Source organism: Mugil cephalus, chromosome 5, assembly GCF_022458985.1.
Source record: "Mugil cephalus isolate CIBA_MC_2020 chromosome 5, CIBA_Mcephalus_1.1, whole genome shotgun sequence".
Lineage (NCBI taxonomy): Eukaryota > Metazoa > Chordata > Actinopteri > Mugiliformes > Mugilidae > Mugil > Mugil cephalus.
Window position 1 is genome coordinate 3,413,542 of NC_061774.1, and position 22,770 is coordinate 3,436,311.

Below are 22,770 nucleotides of genomic sequence, written 5' to 3' on the forward strand. Positions count from 1 at the left end.
TAGCATGTGAAGAGAAACACACTAACAGTCATCTTCATATGTTTTCTATAAAACTACTGTTGTTAGTTCAAGAAATGACTTAATAAACATGGGAAAACTGTGCTTTAAATAAACAAATCAGGCGTTGAGTGGTGGCAAAGCCAAAATCTATGTAAATTAAAAGTAGTCATTCAGACTCGCCTTGAGACACCATGACAAATTTCAAATATATTTCATTTTGAGAAGCTTGAGAATCCCAGTTATAATGTCCCAAGAACTAAATCCTATAAACTGCTGACACAAAGAAAAATTTCATAGGGATGTCTTTTTTAAAATAATTAAATTATAGGCAGCAGATTTCCAAGCTTTGGACACAAAATCCTTTTTTGCTTTGGAATGAAAATGCAGAAATAATACAATGAAAAACTAATTTAATGATCTCAAAGTGTTTACTGAAAAGAAATATTAAATCATTTGGGTCATGTTTGTTAGACTTTTTGTTAAGATCTTAAACTTTTAGTCTATCAGTGAAAGCACATGCCTACAACTTAAAGGAATTTTACATTCAGTTCTTAGCTTTCTCTACAAAAATCTGTACCCCTAAAGTTGAATGAGTCATAATCACAATGTGGTACAAGAAAATTCAGCATATAGCTCAAATAATAAATAATAAAGTTTATGAATATGAATATATCATTTTGTGAAACAGGGTGTAGTGGGCTAATATACGTACCGACTGTGCCAAGCATGTTGTTTCTCCTTCTAATCATTATAAGCTTTAGTTAAAAGGCCGCTAGCTCCAGCTGCTTCTACCATAAGCAAATGCCAGTGATAGCAATCACTCAGCAAGAAAACCATATGAGTAAATTTCACAAATTTCCTACAACTCCAGCGTTAAAGGGATTTCAGATTGTATGTCATTATGTGTCCACAAAAGCTCTCCAACAAGCAGCTATTTAGTTTAGATGAATATGGACAGAATTATATGGACCTAACCTAGCTCTGTGCACACCTGATTGAGTCATAATTCATATCAAAATAATATAGCACAGATTTGTTTAAACTGCTGGTTTTACTCTCAAATGTTTGTAAGAATAATTAAGATGCAGCATGTGATTTTCAAATCAATACGAAGAGCTTTAGTGAGTGCTACCAGTGACATCAGCCTTCTACTCTAATCAAATAAGCAAATTTCCCCAAATCCCTACAACTAAAATATTAAAGGAATTTGACATCTTATTTCTTTTAAATCAAACATAAGTCGCATAAAAAAAACAAAAGAAAAAAAAACAACAACAAAAAAACAAAACAAAGAGCTTTACACTTTGTTTATCCTGTTTCTCCTGCTCTTCTTTTCTCTCTATCTTCTCTGTTTCTACCTGGCTGGCCTTCGGCAGATGGGTCCCTCCATATGAGCTGGGTTCTGTTCAAGGTTTCTTCCTGTTAAAGGGAGTTTTTCCTTGCCACCGTCTCCCTCAGGCTTGCTCTGGAGGTTTCAGGCTCGTTTTTGTATAGCGTCTTGAGACAATTTATAATATAATTAGCGCTATATAAATAAAATTGAATTGAATTGAAATGAAAAGCTGGATTAGCTTAGCAGAAAGCTACGAGGGCCCTTGAAGCTGTGAATTTGAATCCTGCTACCAGCACTGAACTCTAGGTGCAAACAACTCGTTTTCTTTTGTTTTTTTAATGGTAACATGCTAGCTTGTGAACTTTAAAGGTGCAGTAGGCTTTGTTACAGAGAGACCCAACATGAGTGTTCCTGCTTTAGTCAAATGGCTGTTAGCTCAGCACCAATCTTATAATCTAACACACAGCAAGAAACAAAACATGCCTAAAATGTCAAACTCTTTAAATGTCTGTTCAATTTTGCCTTTCATTGTAGCCAGTTATACCATTGTGCATTTGAGGAACAAGTCACAGCTTGTAGAGGTAGCCTACCTCCTCCTCCTAGACCAGCTGGAGGTCTGAGTTCGCCCACAGTGTTGCCTCAGGTTAAAGGGACACAAATACTGAGGGGAGGATCTCCATTCCTGACCATTAGCTGGTTGCCATGTTAATCCAGGGATTACATCAACTACATTTACCCCACTTAAGGTTTCCCAGAATTTGCAAAGTGGTAACGGCAAACCAGCCCCCAGATTTCTGCATCTCACAGACATGCATGAATCTTTAATGTGCCTGGAGAGAGAACACTCTCCAACCGTCATCATTGTAGTAATGATGGCAACGCAAACAAACTAGATCAAAAGTTGATAAATGAAATAAGCAACTTTCATGATAAAAAGTTATATGCTTACTGTGCTCCCAATTGATCTTGTTTGTACCCTTCTACTTTTCCCAACTAATATGTGCCCATCCCAAAGTTGGTGTAAATTTAAAGAACACTGAAATTTAAAGAACACTGACATTGAGCAGTTCTACTAAACTTAAAATTGTATTGAGAAGCTGTCAGTAAAGTGTTCCATTCCATTTATAAAGATATATAAATATTTTATATATAAAAATTTTCTTATGGAGTATTTCAAGGTGGCCACTAAAAGCTCAGTGTCTGACAACAGATTGAGTGCAGCTTTGACAGACTGAAATGTGCTCCAAAAATAAACAAATTCACCGCTTTCACCACCTATTAGTGAAAAGCTGTGCTAAGTGGCACCGAAAAAACATAACATAGAAATTGCCATCACTTTGCAGACCTACAAATATTTTGTGAAGCTGAAGTCATGAACAGAAATGAAGAGCTTATGAACATACTCTGCATCTAATTAAAGTTATGCAACAGTCAGTTGTGCCATTTTGCAGTTTAATGAAAGTAGGTTGTAATCTGAAACCACATCACTTGGCACATGAAAAGTTATCAGTTGCAACAAAAGGGAAATAGTATGATGCTCCAGCCTGAGGCCTGTTATCATGTGCTCACAAAGCAATGTTTTCAACTTAAGAAACAACAATGAAACAGACCACGCTAAAGAGACCGCCGCACCCTTGAGCCATTCACACACCTGGTGATATCCGTCAAATAACAGAGGAAAACAGGTTAATGCTAAACTCAACAAGTGTGACTCGAGGCTAGGGATGAGCCACTGCACACTGACGAGAAATTTGGCTCAGGGTTACTCAATGCTCTGGGGTACAATTTTAAATTTGCTAGCAGGGAAATGACATCCTTTAATCTGGGCAGTTCTGTTAAAAACAAAATCAAAATCTATCTCCGAGACAAATTAATACATAGAAAACATTATGTCAAATTCATGATTGTGTACATGGTCTCACTATTGATCCAATGACCTCACCACTGCTAAGTCCAGCTAAGAGCTAATGTTGACCCAGGACTGGGGATCTATATGGACAGTGCTTATGTTAGTGTGGCAAAAGGGATGGGCAAGTTAAATCTAAACATTTGCTTTAAGGTTTGACCAGCAAAGAATAACTCTGAAATAGCCAATACAGAGGGGCAACCCTGTGTGGTGTGATGTTGTCCGCTGTGTCTTTATTTTTAGGCTCAATATCTCCAAATAAACAGAGACAAAATGTCTCTGGGATAAACTGGCCACAGACAGATAACTGTGTCGAACAATCCCAGTGGAAATAACTGTGCGGAGGCTAGTTGCATATAACAATATAACAATTAAGGTACATTTGCAGTGTGGACACAATAATCTTGGCTTTCACTTTCTGCTACAGGTTGCACCATTAAAAAGACATTTCAGAAACCTGTATTTTGGCACCTTCTCTGAAGCCACACAATTTCCCAAATTATTAGTCGAATGTTAACATGTGACCAATCATGGATCCAGCCTCCAGCACTGTTGACATGACAGCCATTTAACAGTCTTAAGGTCCTGAAGCTGTTGCACCCATCACCTCGTAGCTTTATTTGATACATTTTTGGTTCTCTCCCTATTAGAATAACAACACTGGGCCTCATTTTTTAGATTACATTTTTTCATAGAGCCAGCAATTTTCTCAGCATGTTACAATTCCACTCAACATTCTCTTAAAACCTTTTGCAGCACATTACCAGAGGGACCATTGCAGAAATGGCACACAAGAAGATTTAAAAATAAAAATCAAATTACCACGATGAATACTTGCGTAATTTCTGGGCCTATTTATCCTGCAAACCAAACTGAACTTCAATTTAAAATTAAGATTGCATAAAGCGGTTTCAAAAACGAGGTGGAAGGCACTGCCTAAGGGACAACATAATGATTACCAGAGAGTATCTCGTAAATTTAGAGCTCACTTTATGAACAACAGATTATATGGATCCAATAAAAAAAGAAAAGAAAAAAGAAACTCAAATCAATCAGTGCTCCAATCAGGTTGACATGAACTTAAACTTATAAATAGAGTCTGTAGTAATGTGGATGGATCAAATACCAGCGTTAATACTGAACCAGGTGAGCCAACTGTGTCCGTGTTGAGGTCACAACGTTCCCTTCTTATGCTAATTGTTGAGGCTGTTCAATCAAAATAGAAGCATTTGACTGTCACTGCTGTGATGCATGCCTGAAAGCATGCAGGGAATATATTTTTAGCTGTGTGTGTGCAGTTGTGCAGTGTGCCGTGCACATTATGCGTGAATGCACAGGGCTGCCACCGATTATGAACATACATGATCCCCCGGAGGAAGACAATAATATTGGCATTAAACACCTCAAGATTCTGCTGGTTTTTAATATATCTTAAATTATGTCAGGAAAAACATTGGAACATCACACAAAAGCCACAGTCAGTGTATAATGCTATCTCATAAAGCTACAGATCTCTTCAACAATATTGACATAGGGAGCAGACAAACAAATGTCAGCCCCTATAACATATGAAATACTTAACGTAACCAATTTCCACCTGTCAATCAACCTGGGAATAATGATAGACGGCTAGGAATCAATACGCCACAATTGAATTTTTCGACTCCCAAACATGCCTCATTCTGCACCATAAAAGACTGTCAAATGTCATAGTACCCTGAGCTGCGGGTGGAGTCTAAAGATTTATTTTATTTCCACTGCTGCAGTCTATTAGCAACAACGTTCCTTTTACCACCGGGGGAAAAGGCACGTCCAGACTGCTCCGCTTGTTTTGATAGGGAGTGCCCAAGGACAGTGCTAAACGCGCGTGTGTGCGTACTCATGTTCCTATGTAATGAATGTGCACATAATGCAACATGTGATGCATTAAGGAGGCAGGGAGGCAGTTTCATTAAGCAGGAATATTCACAAATCAGAGAAAAAGGGTTTTAGGATAAAAGCTTTAATTTTTCCAGAAAGACTTTTCTGAACCTTATACATAATATTCTACTTTTATTGCCTCTTTTCCCATGACCTACTCCCTGAATGACACACTGAGATTTTCTTTACTGTTAAGAAACCACTGTGGGGGAAAATAACAGAGGGTGAAGCTACTGAGCATTGCGGTCTTTGTCTATCACCTCATTTACAATACAGTGCCCTCTGCCTCACATAATCAATTAAAAGACGGTGGGGCTGAAGAGGCACCCTACCAGTCACAGAAGTTTACATCAAAAGGGAGAGATGCTTTTGAAGACTTGATTCATCCTTGAGAGTCTTCCCCGAGAATGCAAGGACAGATTTAGTCACTGATAGATGTGGTTCTGGCCTTCTTCAAGGTCTCGTCTAAAACGTATCAGATTGCACTGCTGCATTGTAGTACAGTATTTCACAGCTGAGCTTTCGGTGAAGGAAGAAACACGGGCCAGGAAATGTGTTCACTTTGTGGAACTCTGCAGTTAGTTAAATCACCTACCATTATTCATATTATTTGGATGAATATTTATTCATCGCCTTAACATTCACCACTACAATCATGTTTTACATTCTGTTAAATGACACTACAAGAGTAATCACAGTGCTTTGACAGTCATGAAACATTACTCTACAATATACGCTATCGCAGGAGGTGCGCTTCTAATAAAAAAAGCATTAGCGTGAACTTCAGCCAGTGCTCGCGCTGTCAGGGTCATCATTACCTTCATCTAGGTGAGCTATTGCTAGCGTCTTACAACAGAACAAAAGCTAACGGGCATAGAGGCAAGGGCTGTCTCCAAATTAAGGGCCGTTTTATGGCAACAGCTGTGGTGGCAGTATTGATTACCAGACACTGTGAATGGGTCTGAACATTTTTTATGAAGTGAGGAATTCTGGGTCTGCACGGCTGGCGCCAAAAGGGAGCAGCCTATGCAGCCCACTTGCTGTTGGGGAGATACTGGTGTGCCCTTTTTACATCAATGTGCCAACAGACGCCATTATTTGATATGCACTTGGCAATAAAATGGTCCATTCTGACTGCAACCAGATATATTGTTAATGGCCAGCCCTTTAAATGTCATCTCCGTGTGTGCTGGGAGTTGTCACAGGAGTTTGTTATAGTTCTTCATGCAGAGAAATTGATAACTCAGAAAAATGAAAGCGCCCTGAGACATTGATGTTGTAAATCACACATGTGGGCAGCTGCAAGAGTGAAACTGGAAAAATTGTGAGTTAAGAGAAGCCACACTGGAAAAAATGTCAATATTCAGACGTTATGTAGTCTCTGTTTTTGAATCTTTGTGATATATGCAACACTGTCCTATCTTGACATTAACCTGTGTACACATTGTAACCGGGTCTATCATAGAACTGCAATAAACAGTTTTTCTACACGTGTCAGGGGTCATTTTAATCATTTTATTCCCTGCTTCCACTCTCTGAGTGCATGAGAACCAGCTAATTTTTTCAACGTGTTGATGCTGAAAAATATTTTTTGTTTAGATGCTTGAAAGAAAATTCTTAAATCAAGTCCCATTTCATAGTTTCATTTTTATCAGTTCATCACTGCAGCAGTGACGGTGGCACGTTCCCAGATCTCAGAAATGTACAGATGAATAATTAACATGTGAATAATCACATTATTGTGATAAAACCATGAAAATAAGATTTAAACCGTGTGAATGGATTTCATTTTAAGAGGGTACTTTTATGTTTCGATGGCTTGCCGTGAAGTAAAATGATATTTTTTGCAGTGGATGTTCCCAGAGATCCATACAGTCATTAGAACAGGTGGTCAACACTGATTTTGGAGAGAAGACAAAAAATGATAGCTTGAGAGCACAGGTGTAGAAGTAATCCAATCCATATAGAACAGAAGATAATCATTGTTTTATAGAAGAGTATTAGGCGGAAAATATAGCATTCATTTATAATGTATGAGAAACTATGTTTCAGCAATAATAAATCAACCCCATCCTTTAGAGGGACTTGGTATGTGTGTGTGTGAGTTGGTGGGCGGATGTGTTTACTAGTGCCTCAGTGTGTGCGTGCGCCAGTGTTGATGACACAATAGCATGGCTGGCGTCTGGCTCAAGCAGAGTTATGCAGAAGTTGCTGGTTGTTTTGCTGATCCCTCTCTGTCAGTGTCACAAGAAGTGTCATCAATCATCAGAGACTGGGGGACCAGACCACCCTTCCCTACTGGTCTCCGTGCTGGCTCAAACACTCAGCGAGCCCTGATCAGTATGGGAGGATTACTATATATTGTTCCAATGATGTCAGTCCTAAAAAAGCCCACCACAGATCAGAAACAGTAGGTACCTCATAAAGAAAAAATAGTAGTGTGGCTGCAGTAGTTGTATGTTTAAGAGACAATAAGTGAGCTGTAGTTGCATTGCTTTAATGTTTGTTGTTGTTTTTATTATTTTATTGTAAGTAATATGACTCCGGCACCATGTCTCAAACTGTGTCAACATACAGTGCACATAATGTACTCATGATGGTCAAAAAAATTAGCAATGATGGAACCACGTCCCCCTCAGTGGTCACCATCTTGTGGATGGACAGGGAGCACCAATCCCACTCAAACTTTGAAAATGATCCCAGAGGAAGCTGCAGCTATTGCGGATGGACACCTTACAAATAAACTGAGTTAAACTTGCCCACACACAAAGTTTGTATTTCACTACGTATCACGATTTTGGATTGAAGGGATCAGTATGTTTATATTGTTGTTGAGTTAATTGGGCTGTAATTTTTTGCAACCATAAAATGAGGCAGCTGGAGCTAGCGTTAGCTTGGTAGACCAGCTGGAGAAATTTTGTATTTCACATGAGTGAATATGTTAATTTGAAATAACATCTCTGGGCTACTGCACTTTTACATGGAAGTGGAAGTATAGCAGACATGTCCCAGATAAAAGATGTCTTGGGTCAACAGACAAACTAGCTGATCTGATACTAGTCATATTTAAGCAAAATGCTAATAGCAACATAGTAACATAGTTGTATGTATTATGTATCTTATTCTAATTGCCTACTTATTCTTACATATTCTTATTGCCTACTCTGCTCTTTGTTCTGACCACTGAATAGGAGCTGCTGTAACAAAAAGTGATTTCCCTTTGGGATTAATAAAGTAATTCTGATTCTGGTTCTGATTCTGATGGTTTATAATGACAGTGCTTTTTTATGCTTTTAGAGTAGTATAAGTTTAGTGTGTTAGCTGGCTTACCTTTACTAATTACCACAAAACAGACTGCAGTATAGACTTATTCTGACATCATTAGAAACTAGTTGATCAAAAAAACCAAGAACCCAGTCTGATAGTGGTTTGAGATAAAAAGTTGTTGTGGTTGACTGTAGTTCTGAATACAAAAACCCATTATTTGTCCACCCCTGATGTTGGCTTATTTGGAAGTCAGTCCTGTGGAAATGATTTAACACTTCACGGTAAACATCTGGCTTGTATTATGACACAGTGTTGACAGTGATGAAACCACACAACGTAACCATTTTTTAAACGATCAATGGTACTGCAAAATACATGATCAGAAAGAAGGTGGGAAAGTGAAACTATTCTCATGACCTGAGCCGGTCACCCAGTCTGTACCATACCAGGTGTACTGTCGGCTATTGCCTTTGACATTTGTTATCTGTTAAAAACATCTGGTTTCAGTATGCACTCTCAGAAAAACCAAAAGGGTGAGACTCCTAGCTGGGGGTAGAGAGAGGTCGAGGGGTAGAGTTTGGTTTACCCAACAGAAACTTTACCAATTTAGACAGAGCAGTGCGTTTTTGGAGAGGCTTATGTCATGTTTTTGCCTTTACCGCAACTGTCTTCATCCCAAAGAGCATTTTTCATAGCCGTGTTTACGGAGAAACCACACCAGTGCATTGCTGTGAAATGAGTCGTCATATCAGCCATGCCTGACAGGGAAGCTCTCCTCCCCTCGGCACACGAGGAGCAGAGCTCCCTTTGGTCTCTGCCACTGTAGTGGAGGCTGTTGACAGAAGTAGAGACAGGCAAACATATGTTCCCTCCAAAATACAGGAGGGGAGGGCCTGCTTGTTTTCAAAGAGGCCATTATCTCTGCAGTGTATCACCACCCCTTGCTGTTGTTTGAGGAGGGGTTGTTTCATGGTCTCCTTCGGGTCCCAGCTGAAACTGTCACAGTCAGACAATTGAAACCATCTTTCTCTGGTGCACAGGACATACACTTTGTGTCCATGCTACACACAGAATTAAAAAGCTGCAAGTTACAAAATTGTGTGAGAGATCATTATCTTGTATCACAGTAGAAAGTTTAGAAGTGTGTATTGGATTTACAGCTTTCTGTAATGCTAATTATTTAAAATAAAGTAAAACTGACATGCATTATAGTTGTAGAATATCAAATCATTACTTATCTACAATAATAATTTCCTTATGAAACAGGTAATGGTTTTAAATTATCTCTAATCTGCAAAAGTAACCCCCAGATGCTCACCCTTCCCAAAGCTGCTCCACACATGGGTTCGACGTTACACACATGCACACAGAGGGGCCTGTTACCACAAAATGACAAACTAAATATTTGGGGATGGTGATATCATCCTGCTAGGCCTCATTACCATAGACTGAAGCGCAAATGTAGTTTCAAAGACTCCAAATCCCATCTCATTTGATCTGCCAATATGCAGAGTCTGTCCTCCAACTGCCACAACCATGCCAAAGCAATTTGTTTCTTATATTGCTTTTGGAAGCCAATATGTTTTAATTAGGGGAATACATAAGCGAAAACAACATCATAAATAACCATCTTTCTCCACCCACGACAAAGGAATTTCAACAGATCTTAGTCATGGCATACATATTTTACTGGAAGAAAAAAAACACACAATGCAATCCTTCAAGGAGTCAGATATGCAGAATACAAAATGTCTCATCAAGCTGTATTACCTTGCTTTCTGGCCTAAGAATAGCGTGTAATTAACACATTAGAAACCAGACTTTATATATATATATTTACAAACTATTACTTTTGACCTGAAAATTACAACCTACTGGAAAGTGTACAGTTTCATCATGGACTTCACAGGTGTATTGTTCTTGCATTACCATGACACTTTCTTCACTCACAAACAATGCTGACACAGTGCAGCACAGATTAGGTGTTGTTTCAATGGCTCATTAATAATGTGGGCTATCCTTGCTTGTGATCCCACAGATTAAGTCAGCTTGAAATGTATTTGTCTATGGATTTTGTGGTGCCAGTGTTTCAGGGAGAGCTTCACAGGTTGTGGAGCAGTGGCAATTAGGGGTGGGCCGAATACCTTTTTTTTTTTTTTTTTTTTTTTTTCAGAGTTCAAGCAATTCGATAATAATGAATGTGAAATATCCAAAGTTTTGGCTGGGGGTGGTGATACTGAGCTGAGAATGACCTTATCATGGATAAACAGCTTAGCATTACGTACTGGACAACACCGTAGATAAGCTAAATTTGCTGGCGAGTATGTTCTTTAGGCTGTCAAACAATAGTCTACTACATATAGCATTAGGTGACTTCATGCTTGCAGAAATATCTCATCTGAAACAGGGGATGAAACTGAACTCAAACACCATTTGGGGCTGAAAGTTGAAGCCAACATGTAAGTGCACAAAACGGCAGTATCCTGAGTGGCCATGTGCCGATTAGATACCTTTCTAGGAACTTGGTTGAGTTGAAAACTATGAACTGAACTCTTGAACTTCCATTGACCCTTTCTCATGTGAAGGGATAATGGGCTTATAAACATTTTAATAATTTTTCCTATAAAAACACACTCTCCTTGAATCAAAGAATCAAAAATATTAAGGTTCCGTCGTTAACTGCTCTGCTCGCCACCTAACTCAGACAAGCCCTATGGAGCTGTGACAGATTTTGTTTCCTGTCTAGGCCTCCACATTTCCATACATACGGCGCAGTTTGATCATGAATTCATCTTGAAGCTAAAATAACCTTCTCCTCTGGTTATGAGTCAGCTTGAGTAAATGGTTTTTCCATCTTACTCTTCATAGAGAGGGAGTATCATTCCTCTACTCCCTGTGATGTCAAAGTACAGCCAGTCATACAGAGTGAGAGCTGTGTTGGCACCCAGTGAAGAGACAGTGTCGCCCCAAACCCAAAGGGATTACATGTGTGTGTCGTCTTTGTTCAGAGACATCCAGCGGCATCTGGCAATAGTCAGTCCCCCTTTGCTCCTTCATGGAGACAAGTGTGTTGTATGATCAGGTTTCTAGAGCTTCATTTATTAAATTAGGCAATGCATCACTGTTATTTGCCTTGCATTTTTTTCTTCCTTTTAATGGAAGGAAATACACAGCTGGGAAGACATAAGGCCCTTCATATTCTGAGACAGTGCAAGGGAGGGGAGGGGAGATATAGGGAGTGAGAGGAGCAGAAAAAGAAAGAACTGGGAAAGAGGAACATGGAGAAACAAGGAGAGAGAATGATGGAGTGAGAGGAAAAAGAGGGAAAGAGGCAAAGACAGGAAAAGGGAGGGAAATGCTGGGCCTCCAGCTCTTCTCCTCCTCCTTCAGTATCACCTTCAGGGGGAGAAAACAACCTTCTGCCAGATCGTTTCTCATCATTTGTTCAGTTTTTGCTGATCCTACTTTATTTTCATTAAAAATAAAGAGGAAGTTCTAAGTGTACCTGCCCTCCCTTCTCTATAGCGCAGCGGGTATTTTTGCATGGTAGATTTACAGTATCAAAGTTTCTCAGCCTGCATAGAATGAAGTAGATGGGGAATTGATTGCATGCTCTGTAGAATAAAGTAGAACAGACCGTCCTTTCTCAACAATCATGCAGAGGCCATGTTGCAATCCAATGTCCTCTAAACTCAGTGAGTTTAGAAGTAAAGCTTTGAAAACCCTTTTAAATAATTAGTTGCCAATTGTTGGTAAAGTTCAAATAACTGTATTCATATGATGGTTTTGGCTGCTGTTATGAAGTTATGGGTCTCATCAAAAAGCCTACAGAGAACAATTGTTATTCTTTGTGTGAAATAGCTTTAATTGTTATTATTTTGTTTGATGTTTATGACTTATTGTGAAGAGAAATGCAAATGAACGCTTCAAGTGAAGTGAATGAGCCTTGATGTACAAAATGCCTCTAAGTGCATGTAGAGAAAAACTGAAAGTACTCATTTTTTTGTGTTATCTAAAGCTCATTTTACCACCACGCTGCTCCCAGTTGTTCTACCATATCATACAGTACCTACTAAAGCCTCCTTACATCCCATAGCCATATTCACGTGATCAACATACATACTCTATGTTGTCAATGCAATCAATATATTTCTATATTTATTTAATATTTTTATTGGTTTAGTAAAGATAATAAATCACATATCTGAGGACTCATCCACACACTTTATAAAGCTCATTGTCCATTCTATTGTAGTTGACAGTTAGTTGCTGGTGGATGTTCAAGGGGATGGATGCTTTGGTAACCCTCTTTTATATATTTCCCGCTCCAAATGTTTGCAACTGAAACAAGCAGATGACACAAAATGGTGCTAGTTCATGGATGGGGGTAGCTCTTATTGCCATCACTGCTCTTTTTTTGAAAAGACAATACTGCAATACTGCAGCTCAATCTGGATTCACCCAGTGCTTCAAGCCCTCTACAAGCACAGTGAATTTTGTGATAGGAACTAAAGTTTCCTGTGGTAAACATTTGGGGTACTCTTTGTATTAATTAATCTGCATCTGCAATGGTAATTACCTCAATTTTGTTGCCTTAAAGTTGTGTAGTTCAACTCAGTACCCTCCTACTATGCATCTTTTGCAACTTTTTCTGCAACTTTTTCATATATCATCGCTACAACTGGCTGATCTAGCTAACATTTCATGGTGACTCATCACGACATGCACGTAAGACCATAGACATGGATACCTAGATGTCGCATTGAGCCCTGAATCGTATGTCAATGTCGCCGCCATCTTGGATGTGGCAAAGTGGAGTTATTGGAGAAGGTTCCTCATTCATTTTCATTTGGAAGTGTACTAACCGGTTTACAGTACAAACCAGATCTCACGGCATTAGCTTTCACAGGTAAGAATGAAAAGGGAGTTTAATGGGTGGAACTGTTGGTAGTTGTAGTTGATTTTGTTTAAATATGCCGATTTGTGATTTTATGAGTTGTTGTTTGGACGGTTTCGCAAATCTAGGTAACGGCTGTTAACATCAGCCATCACTTGTTGCTAATATGCATGAATATTATCTGGGTAACTCTATATGTAAATGTGGGGTTTGTATGTGTTTTAGGGGGCTGGAATAACGCTCCTTCAGACAGACAGTTCCAGGCCATCTTCCGCCATCAGATGCTGCTGGAAATGTGGGAGGATGAGACCGTGTCCCTGTCTGCTTTTGAGATGTCCTCTTATACAGTAGCAGAACAAACTAAAATATAATATAATGTTCATCAATGCCACCTGTGTTGATACATATGCATATGGGTCATTCCTACTGTTCGGTGCCGTTTGAGAACCATGACATGACCTATGGCATAGGGTATTTTGGGTAAAAATAGACTAATACTTATTTCTAAAAGCTTGGCTTACGTGGTTAACTGTTCTCTACCATCGAATACAATGATATGTATGCAGAACTAGTTGAAATTAAAATAATTTCTTTTTAATAATAATTAAAAAAATAAATAATTAAATAAAATATAAATTATTTAATTACTATTTGTTTCCCAAATATATTAGTGTGTGTGTAAATGGGTGACACATATTGCCACATCCAATATGGTGGACGCGTTGATGTATCGCAGCAACAGACCAACCCACTCAATGCGGCGTCTAGGTATCCAAGACAGTTCCCTCATTCTCTCTCAAATACAAGTACATTGTCAGTTTTACGTAGCGATCAGCTGTGATGTTTTAATACTTACATGTGCATTCATGACATGGCAACCTTGAAAGGTATTAATTCAGTAAACTACTGTGCAAAGCCACTACTGTGCAAAGCCACTATCAGACACAGTTGAGCACAATGTGGAGCCTGGGACAGTACAGTCTTTGGACACATCAAGCAGTTGACATTCACTTTGAGGGCAAGACAAAGAAACTCTGTTAACATATGCATTCAAACTAAATATGACTTCTTAAACATACAGCAGACTTTAAACACATTTAAAGCCAAAATGAAGACTTGCTTTACAAATCTGACGAGAAAATCCAATTTTAGGAACTTTTAATGGTGTTTGCAGTGACGAAATGTAAAGTGGAGCAGAGAATATTGAAGGTATTCAAGAGCCACACCGTTATGTCGTTAATTCACTGTATGAGTGTAATCTCTTCATGATCAAATAAATGCATTTGTAATAGCGTTTCTGAGTGGTTTTACTAATTTAAACCACAGAGCAGTATTTTCTAGCAGGCTGTGTCTGCGTAGCTGCAAGAGCACCATCCCATTCGTTTGACTTTATTTTTATTCCCATCAGGTCTTTTTTGACTGTGAATGAGTATGAGAAGGAGGCCAAAAGGTCACTGGTGACTAATTTTCTGAGCACTCACAGATTGTGTAAGTAATGGAACGCTTATTGCATTCGCTCCCCCATCACTGCAAACAAGCCCCCCAAAAATCCATACAAATTCCCACACGTAAGATAATGCCTGGGGAAGGGAGAAGTGGCCCATCTTTAAGATACAGCAAGTGGCATGGAAAAGGCCTAATGCGCAATTTAAAATCAATATCTTTAAAAAAGAAAGCCTGTACTACCTATAACGGCATCATCTAAATATCAATAGGTCCTCTTGGAGCTCGGTGCAGGGAGAGATAGATCCGAGGTGCTTTGACCAAGGATTTTCACACTGTCGATCCAGAGGAATCGGGTTTTCACCGCCTCTCTTTCAATTTTAATACAGTGCCGTACTTGGCACATGAGGTTTAATAAAGTAGCACAGTGTCTGTCAAGCCAGGTGTAGCTTCAATCCTTTCATATTCTAAGTAAATCCCAAAGAAAGGTGTTGAGGATACCAAGAGAAGAAGGCACGCAGGAGGAGAGCAGACCAGAGGGGGCTGGTATGTTTTTTTTACTCTCATATGCCCAAGGTGCTATATTCTTTTTTCCTTTTGCAATACAGTGGATTTCCAACTAGTGTTATCTTGAACAATGTAGCTTCGGTGCATTTCATGCTGGAATTTACTGGATTTTCTAGAAGATGACCTGTGACTCTGTTTCTCTTTCAAACCCACGTTTTACAAAAGAAATGTACCATATCATCACTGGAGGAAAAAAAAAATCAACTGGCAATGTCTTTAACTTGAGACAGATTACAATGAAATATTTTCAACAAAAAAAAAAGTTTACCGTGTCTCCACAAATCCTTTACATCCTTTATATTTATGCCTCTCACATTTAGAGACAGAAGATGAAAGACACAATCTATCACAGAAAGATAACTTTAAATATAGCAACCTTTTTTTCCACCATTTAAATGATTGTCTCTGGCTCAAATGTGTATGGGATGTGATCAGTGGATATTTTTGTTTTCATTTCAAATTCATCTAGTCTGGCCTTGGAAAATGTGCTATTTCAAAAAGGTAGTTAATGTCTCTATCTTTGCCATGTCTTATGTTTGCTCATCTCTTCCCATCTGGATTCCATTATGGACAGGAATCCTACGATAAGGCCATCGGGAGTAGAGAGAGTACAGAGAGTAGAGACTCAGAGCAACACATTAATGTGTGATGGGGAGGAAGGTTTGAAACATCATTGTAGCGTAGAAATAGCAAACACAACAACAAAAAAACAAACAAACAAAAAAAACTGTCTGGATGTATTGTCCTACAATCATTGCTAATGTTTTTTGTTAACCAAAGCACAACCATTTATTTTGAACATATATACGTTGATATGTTTTTGCAAAAGGACAATTTGCTATTTATTCCTTCCCTTCCTGCATTTGTGTTGTCTGACAATAATGAAAGAAATATAATAAAGAACTTGTGTTAAACAATTTTTTCAATATTTGAAAATTAACAAATTTGTTAGACTTATTGTTTCAGTTCAAGACAGCAGAGATTGTACAGCAGTGAAAAGTCTGTTTCTCCATGTTCTGTAAAAGTATTACTGAGTATTACTGTAAAAATCATAATAGACAAATGGATTACTGTAAAAACTGTAGAAAATCACACTAGCCATATTAGTACTGTAAATATTAATCTACTGTATTTTTACTTTATTGTTTGTATTAGATCAAACAGTAGCTATCTCTTGATATACACTATGATTATCTCACAATTTCGACTTTTGAATTATTTATTTTTATCGTAGCCCTTTATATCACATTTATGTCTTCTTGGCTCATAATTGTGACGTTTTACTCATACTGACTTATTAGCGGACTATTGCGTTGTATTAACACAACCTTAGTCACTGTTGCTACACGGTCAGCTTGTGTGTGTGATTGGACAATGACCGTTTGGTGGCGGACTTTTAGAAAGATCAAAGAGGATCAAAAGAGCCGAGTTCAACGGTCGGGCTTAGTCGGACCAATTACATCGCTGCAAAAATGAACACGAACAGCGCAGCCACTGCATATACATTAATACATGCAGTGGCGTATAAACATTAATACGTATTGGGCCACTGCACCTGCAGTTCTGACTCAGTAAGTACAGAATAGCCCCTTCTGTTACTTATCGACTTTGTGTTGTGCTTTTGTTAATTTTTGTTCCGTTTGTGTATGTGTTGATTTCTTTCTTTATTTTTTGTTTGTTTGTTTGTTTATGCCTGTTAAAGCGACAGCGAAAACGTCTCGAGACAGCACGTAGACATCTCCATTCCAGGTAGGCTAGCTAGCTTAAGTAGTGATGGCACTAACTGACCAAACGGTGTTTTAAGCCGTAACAGACCTGTTTAAAGCTAGTTAACGTTTTTTCTACACTCGGCCACTACATAGATATATATAAACACTAGATGGCCTCCGCTGTCTCTGTCCATTGGAATGATGCGTCGACGCGGCCGCCATCTTGAGGAGGGGGAAGCCATGTCTACTTAGTGAACGGAGGCAGAGGTCTAACAACGATAAAAATCATCATAACTCACTGAATTTTCAACCGATTTTCAATCCCTTTGGTTTATTATAAATGTCGGAGATATATTTATGATAAATTATAGATTGGTTAAATTGAAAATGCAGATAATTTGCAACATCATTGAAAGGCTTGTAGGCATTTGTCAAAACAGATTGATATCAACAATAAAAACAGTGATAATGATATATTTAATAATAATAACACATTAGAGTTTATGATATAATGATCAGAATTGTTTTATTATCCTTACATAAGCTAATAACAAGATATGGCAGTCGTAAGCTTTAGAGATACATTCATAACTGTTAAATAATATAAAACATCTTCTCACTTGTGAAATGGTATTCCCTGTTGCTTGGTTTTGGTGTTTCTTTCATGGGAGCATCCGTGAACGACACAAAAGTCTGTCATTTTAGTCAGTCAGATGCACTGACTACAGTCTGACCGCTAGTAAGAACCCCTTCCCAAGATGGCGGCTGCACTGACGTGTCTGACTAGCCAGAATGCAGCATCTAGTGTTTATACATCAATGTGGCCACTACAGGACGTCCATTGCATCCTGGAATCGCAGGACTTCCAGGATGCTGGACTGACCTGGACAGAACCGACAAGTAGCCTACCATTAGCACCGTCACTAGCAGCAGCAGGAGAAAAAAATTTACGCTGTCTGCTTATCAGGCAGTGATATACCAGCTATGTTCGGCCCTCATTTCATAGGTTACTACTCATTTCAATGTCTTTTAGTCAGGATCAGTGCAATGCCAAGGAGCAGATGATTCAGAAGATGGGAGAGTGGTGAAGCTGAAGACTTCAGACATGAACCCCCATGTACTCTCTTTCATCAGGTATTTCAATGATTTTGATTGACAAACTGACTTTGTTTTGTTCCTGTTTCCCAAATGTGTAAAAATAAATGATTGTGTCAACAATTTTCTTGTTGACAGTGTGAATTTACAGTGATCAACTATGACCTAGTGTTAATAGTACTGTATTGCCATATGCAATTACATTATGAAACAACAGTGCTTTTAATTTGTTAATCTATTTCATTAATAAACCAGCACTGTAGAAACAATTTAAATCACGTTATTTTAATTAATTAATTAATTAATTAATTTAATTTACAGTTCCACACACCATACTGTAAAAACTACTAAAATTACAGTATTTAATTGTTTTTATTTTACAGCAACTCCAATACTGTACATATGTTTTACAGTATATCTACTATAAAACTTATTTAAAGTAATCTGCTGGATAATTGTTGCCAGTAAGTTACTGTGAATATCTAAGCATTCTACAGTGTACGCATGTACACATGAACAAATGGTAGCCTTATAGAAGATATTTTGTCAACTTTACAAAACATTGATTGGTTTTCCAATTTGAGATTTGATGCTTTCATTTGTCCTAACAGTTGATTAGAATTAGATAATTGAGAAAATGACAAACAAATGAATTAAATATCCCTCAACTGTTTGATGAGGTTTCAACCAGTTATAAATAACAACAAACTGACGAAGAAAATGTGAATCTTTCCTTAATGACCAATACAGTGTGTTAATGTGCTTACACATTCAATTGGAGTTGTAATATTGACCCCTGAATGACCCTGGCTGCTGTGGCCCGGGGTTCTATCCGACCAACAATTGATTCATGTTCTGCTTTCTAAGGGGAATTTAACAGGGTATTCGCAGGGTCTTAAAAAGTCTAAAATCCAATAATTTGAGTTTAAGGCCTTAAAATGTTTAAAATTCTCTTAAAACGTCTTTTTGACCTGACCTTTTATTTAAAACAAATGTATAAACTTCAGTCTCGCTTTTAAATGTTTCGAATTTTGAGGAAACTATAACGTAACTACAAAACGTAACTAAAGTACCTGTGCAGCCTGGTCAGAATTTATCAAGCATAACCAGCTAGCTAGCATGCTGTGTTAGAGCAGAGCAGAGCAGCGGAACCTCACAGCATCACTTGAGTTTTCTTTGGCCAAGTTGTGCCATTACAATACTAACTAACAAGTAAGTTACTAATGAGCTAACAGGTTAACTGCTCAGACTGCGACCTAAGTATTATCCTTAACATTATAAGCAGTAACAGTAGTTATACCTTTAGAGCTGTGGTTGCCAGCAGCGCCATGACTTGATGTGAAATACGTCTTGAATTGTATTCATTATGGTCTTAAAAAGGTATTAAAAAGACTTAAATTTGACTTGCAGAGACCCTTTTTAAGTTACCAGGTATCGTGTCTTTAAGAGTAAAAATCTATTTCACGTCTGTAAAACTGAACTCACGTCTTGCTTTTGTTTTGTCAAATCTTTGCACCGTCGCTGAAATAGAAGAGCAGGGCGTCTGAAAACACAGACACATTGGAACACTGTTAGATTCACCCATCAGCTAACTTAACTTTCATAACACATCAGTTACCTGATGCCCATAAAGATCATGTTAAAAATTATACCAGCAGAAAATCACAATGCACTCAGCCCCTGTTAGCGTGACAATGGTTGGCCCCTGGCCATCGACATGTTTTATTTAATAATGTGGGAATTTTCTACTGTTTTGCTTTCATTACAGTCTGGGAGGCTAAAGCTGAAAACAGAAACAGAAAGCCAGTTGCTTCAAAGCCTGAACTTTACCGCTCAACAACTGTCAAATGCAATATCGGCATCAGCATTCAATAGAGAGTTTTTTTTTTTTTAAACAGGATGTCTGCTTAATGCACTCTTTCAAAAAGAGTTTTCTCTTTTTTTTGGATTCCTCATTATGCTGAAAGTCTCTAACTTTACTGATGACCACTCATTTCAACTCATGCTAGCTCTGGGTTCAGGGATTTAAGCCACAAAGGAATTGAAGCCAACGGCTGCAGGGGAGTATTTTTGAAGCTGGGATGAAAAGTGTGGCTCCAGCTTGGGAGTCACAGGGACATGGGGAACTGAAGAGGAAAGGAGAGGAAATTTATTCCTGTTCTTTTGCTTTTGGGCCAGTCCGCAGGCCCATGTATCAAAAGGACCACCACGTTTGAGATGAGCCAGTGGACCTATTCATAGCAGAAGAAGATGTGTGTAATCTTTGTCAGATTTGGGGAAATGGCAAATCTAAAGTAGAAAAGATTTACAGAAGTGTTTTAAATATCACTGAGTGCAGCAACTTATGATTAACCTTAACTGTTGAATACTAAATCAGTACTGGATATTTTTGGGGCAATATGTATTTTCCAACCATTTTAGAACAAGATTATCCTCCAGTAACTATCACTGATATAATATGTGGTGCAGTGTAAATAGAGTGTACAAAAACACATTAAAAGGTAAAGAGGTCAAAAGGGTTCTGGTTGAGTCATAATAGAAATCCACACCAAATAGTGTATATCACTTGTCACCAAAATCTTACACCACAATACTTGAACTGTTTCATTTCTAATAAATTCCAGGTCTGCAATAAAAAGTGTCCTGATAAGTCAAATTTGAATGAAACACATGATCCATGAAATCCTCATTTTTGTCTTATTGACAAGAATACCAATCGGTGTTGATGTCACTTCAAAGCCTAATTTCATGCCTGACAAGTTCTCCATGGAAGTATGAAGCAGCGAGCAGCAGAGCAATGAAGCACGTAGACGCCAATTGGCACGTGATGCGTTCTGAGAGAGGCCTCCGCCAGCCGCGCTGCTGTTTTTGCTTCAGTGACGAAAGATCAACATTTGTCTCACGGTAGCGGATCACTGAGAAATTGAGTGGATTTCATCTGGGAGTCAGATTTCGTCGTCTTTCTTTTCCTTGCTCAAAGGCCTGGATCCTGAAGCAGATGTGCCTCTGAGGCATCGGCCATCAGGTTGAACGGTGCGAGCCGTGCTGAGAGTTGGTGTTAGGGTTAAATTTAGAGGTCACGGGTCAGATGAAGGTCAGGGTTATGGCCGGGTTGGGGTCGCGGTGAGGCCATAGTGTGAAACCCCCTTAGGGTAACATTTAAGTGGTCGCTCTTTACCTCTGTGTCCTGTTAGAAAGATTTCATTTTATATACTGCAACTAGTTCTCACAGTGCATGTCTGCAACATGAAAAATTTGTATTTAAAAAGAGAGAAAAAGTGACTAAGACAACTAAATAATTTAAAAAAAAAATAGATTTAGATTTTTTTTTATTTATTTAACTGCTTCAGTCATTTTTCTAGTTTTCAAATGTAAGTTAGTGCAGCTCTTCTTCATAATACCAGCTATTGTTATTCCTTAATAACAAGATTGCAGGTTGTTTGTTGGAGCTTAGCAATGACTTCTATTATGATTTATTTGAAATGACAAAAGAAATATTGTTGATGTTTCTATGGTATTTTTCACCAGTTGTTACTGATGTCACCCTTGGCTTTCGCCACCATGTCTGCCGCTCCCCTGTTCTCAGGCGCTGCGGCATGCTGGGAAACCTTACACCGTCCAAAGAGTGGGACATGGGATGAGCCTGTGCACATGTGTCATGCTGGGGGGCACAGACAGTGCGTCATATCAGACTGCTTCCCTGCCATGTCCCCCTACCACAGCACAGCAGCAGCTCCCAAAACCAAAATTATACTTCACAGTGATGAGGCAAAGACCGCTAATGCTTGTGCAGTCAGCCTGAGAAATAGTCTAAAACACTGGTGGGCATGAGAGAATGGCTCAACGATGTGACACTAAGTAGTGTTTACAGTGTTTCAAATGTGTCTGTGTCAGACAACTCCATTTAATGATTTCTTAAGTGGAACAACAACAACAACATTTGACAGATCGATTCATTTTAAGCAGAACGTGAGACACGGAATAAAGTAACACAACATAAGATTACTGTTAATGAGGAACCATGAAGGAAGCTGTATTTCACTGAAATGTAAACTGCCTTGTAAGAGGTTAAGAAACGACCTCAGGCTTCAGTTGCAAAAGATGCAAAGAAACAGGACAAAAATGTTCCATCAGTTCATTATCTCCTTTTTCATACCATCTCTCTATTGTATTAGGAAATCCAACCAGGGGCGTTCTCAGGCTTTGGGAGGCTTAAGATCTCATAAAATGAACTGTCACCTGCTTAGTTATTGGGTGCTTACAAATAACCAAGATGCATAACTTGAGAAAGTACTAGTCCCCTAAACCCTTTCCAGCAGGAAGAAAATAAGCTCCTTTCAATGCATTATTAATATTTTGCCTAAACTCAGTCTGGACTGAACAGCAAGCTGGATTAGCCAAAGGAATTTAATATAAAATTCATGCCTTCTCTCTTTTTCTCTCTCACAGATATATTCAGTCTGTTGTTAGTTAGAAAGCCACGGCATTCCTCCGCGCACTGACAGACTCGACATATGAAAGCGAGGGTGGGAGCAGAAAGTGTGTGGCCCCGCTGACTGCCATGTGTTGTCATTTAAAATGATATTTTCTGAAGTTAATGACTTACACAGGCTTATAGGTATAAATGGACAGT